At 39.0% G+C, this 2,988-nt stretch overlaps 1 pseudogene; it reads left to right on the top strand.

Annotated features, from left to right (window-relative positions):
- Nucleotides 1–1,202: 1,202 nt before the first annotated feature.
- LOC101700875 (olfactory receptor 51F1-like) lies at nucleotides 1,203–2,543 on the top strand (annotated as a pseudogene).
- Nucleotides 2,544–2,988: the final 445 nt, after the last annotated feature.

The raw sequence follows: 2,988 nt of genomic DNA, 5'->3' as shown, positions 1-2,988 counted from the left end.
GCAGAGTTTTGTACCTTTTTCTGTATTTAGTCTATGTTTCTGGTTAGCAAGTATGCTTTATTATAACATAGACTTTAACTGTATGATTTTTAAAATTCCAGCTGTTTTAAGTCATGTCAGACAGATTAGACCATTTTTTATACTTTTAATAATTATTATTATAAATCACTAAGAGCCATGCACAAAATAGGATAAGGTTAGCATACTAGAGGCCCTAAATTGAACCTCCAGATTTAAACACAAAACATTGTGCTTCACAAATATGTACAAATATTATATATCAATCAAAATAAAAATACAAAAATAATTATAACATCATTCCTTGTTCCCTTGAGATTTGTTTTCATAATGTTTGAGTATCCTTTTCCTTCTCAGATCAGAGCAGAGATATGTCCCTGAGTCAGGAATTTCAGAACATTGGAGAAACATGAGGATTACACCTGGGAAAGCTTTGCTCAGAATAGCAATTCCAGGCTTATTTGCCAAACTATTTACTTCTTTTCTCAAAGGATCCCCCTACACACAAACATACCAGCCTTTGTGGACCTATGAGAATAGAATGAGACTATTTGAGATTCAATATAAAGTCTGGCCTGAAAATTACTTGCATCTCCTCTCTTAGCATATGAAATGGTAAGACCCCAGAGCATGTAAGGCCATTGTACAGGTCCAGGGTGAAAGGAAGATGGTAGCCTAGATCAGAAAAGAGGATGCACACAGAGACTCTTTCTGCTTTCCTCTTGGTCTGATTCTAGTAGGAGGGTTAGTTGTTTGGGCAACCAGGAATGATTTACAACTCAGAATTTAATGGCAATGCTCCTTTCAAATTCTTAGAGAATTTGCCCAGATTCCTTCTTCTGACTCCCTTAACTGCTGAAAATGCAGTGAGTTGGTGATGAGAGTAGGATGGTAGCCTTAGATAAGACACCATTATCTCAGACCCATTTTCTCTCTCATTTCCCCCACTAATGCACAGTACTTAGATCTGCTGATTTGTTTTGGTTAGTATTTTATGATTTAAGATGAAGGAGTTGTATAAGTATGAGAAATAGAAAACATGACTTGATTATTGAGGTTTACTGTGTTTTTCTTCTTTAAGCCGACTCCATTAATCTGGAGGGGAAGTTGGTTGAAAATCTTTCGGGCACAGATGGATTTGGTATTTGGTTTTTCTGAGCAGGATGGGTGATCAGTGAATATCTATGGTGCCTGACCAGTTCACCAGGCCACATCTCAGCAACACCACATCTGACCTTCCCCTCTAGCAGGCTTTCCTGGGCTGGAGGACTTCCACACCTGGATCTCAATTCCTTTCTTCCTTTCTTTTTTTTCAACTTGCTAATAACAAATATTATTTACTTCCCCACCAAGGTCATTTAAAAAAATTCATAAGTTTATCAGTACATTTTAGATATACAATATGATGACATTCATCACTGGGAATTTGTACCTTTACATGATATATCTTGGTTCTTATTTTTTCCCCATTCCCCTGCCCTCCATTCAACCCCTCCATCCCTCCCTATTTAAAAAGACTTTGTTTTCAGTTTTTCCTTTTATCATATTTATTCCTTCCCCTCTCCCTACCCCTTCCCCTTTCCCTTCCCCTTTGGACCTTATCGTCCTATTTCACATTAACTATTGTACATTTTGATCCTCCTTTACACTTTCAGTTTCTCACATCAGAGAAATGATTTGGTATTTACACGTGTGTCCTATTTATTTCACTTAAGAGTATGGCCTCAGTGATGCACATTGAGACCTTTCTTCCTTCTGAGCACAGTTGCTTTCTCAGGGAACAGCAGGATCCTCTTAGTGGTGATTCTGGAACCCAGCCTCTACGAATCCAGGACTCTTTTCTTTTGATGTTGGCTCTCATTGATCTGGGTCCAACCTTGTCCACAATGCCCACAACTCCTGCTGCTCTCTGGTTCAGTGCCCATGGAATCACCCTAGAGGCATGTATCATCCAGCTCTTCTTCTTCCACAGCTCTGGCTTTATAGAATCCTCTGTCCTGATGGCCATGGCATTTGACCACTTTGTTGCCATCTGCAGACCTGTCAGATATGCCACCATCCTGACAGGTTCCAGGATTCTAAAGGTTAGTGTAGCCCCAGTCCTCAGAATGTTCTTCAACCTTGTCCATCTCTCTTTTCCATTAAGATGCTGCCATTTTGCAGAGTTAATGTCCTTCCCCATTTTTATTGATTCCACCCTGATGTGCTTAAGGTCACATATTCTGATTTAAGGATGAACAGTTATGGGGGCTTGGTTGTTCTCAATCTAGTTACAGACATTTGATACACCATGTATTGTCTTCTCCTACATCCCAATCATATGTTCCATACTCAGTATCACCTCCTCAGAGGGATGGAAGAAGGTCTTCAACACTTGTGGCTCCCACATTAGAGCAGTCACACTTTTCTACATTCTCTACATTGTTATTTCAGTTGTCCACAGATTTTGCCACAAGGCTCCACCCACTATTGTCCAACCTTTATTTCCTTGGACCCCCTGTGCTGAATCCTATCACACAGTATGAAGGCTAAACAAATCCTGAAGGCCATCTTCAAGTTCTGCAAAGAAATTCCAGAGAGATTTGATGGGAGCTTCTTTTCCAGAATTTTGTCTCACTTTTCTAGATGAGCTTTTATTTCCTCTTTTTTTTTTTTTGGTACCGGAGATCTGGGATCGAACTTGAGACCTTGTGCTTGTGAAGCAAGCAGTGGAGTATTTCCTCTTTTTGAAAGTAGATTGTTTTACTGGTATCTACTTGATTCAGTTATACTCTCTGCTGCTTCTCCCCTCTCCACACTCCACATCAACTCATATTTCTTTTCTAACAAGAACAAAAAAGCGGTAGCTATGGTAATGCTCTCTGTGCATCCACTTAATTCAAGTTCTGCATTTAGATATTTTAAATTCATGATTTTTTTTAGCTTAAAGCATAATTCTTCAGAATTCATATTCATGATTTCAGCTTATAA

The sequence above is a fragment of the Heterocephalus glaber genome, unplaced genomic scaffold (assembly GCF_053883595.1).
Source record: "Heterocephalus glaber isolate CG9 unplaced genomic scaffold, H.glaber_assembly_v1.0 deba00001428, whole genome shotgun sequence".
In the NCBI taxonomy this organism is placed as follows: Eukaryota; Metazoa; Chordata; class Mammalia; order Rodentia; family Bathyergidae; genus Heterocephalus; species Heterocephalus glaber.
This window is presented reverse-complemented; position numbering and strand designations above follow the sequence as displayed.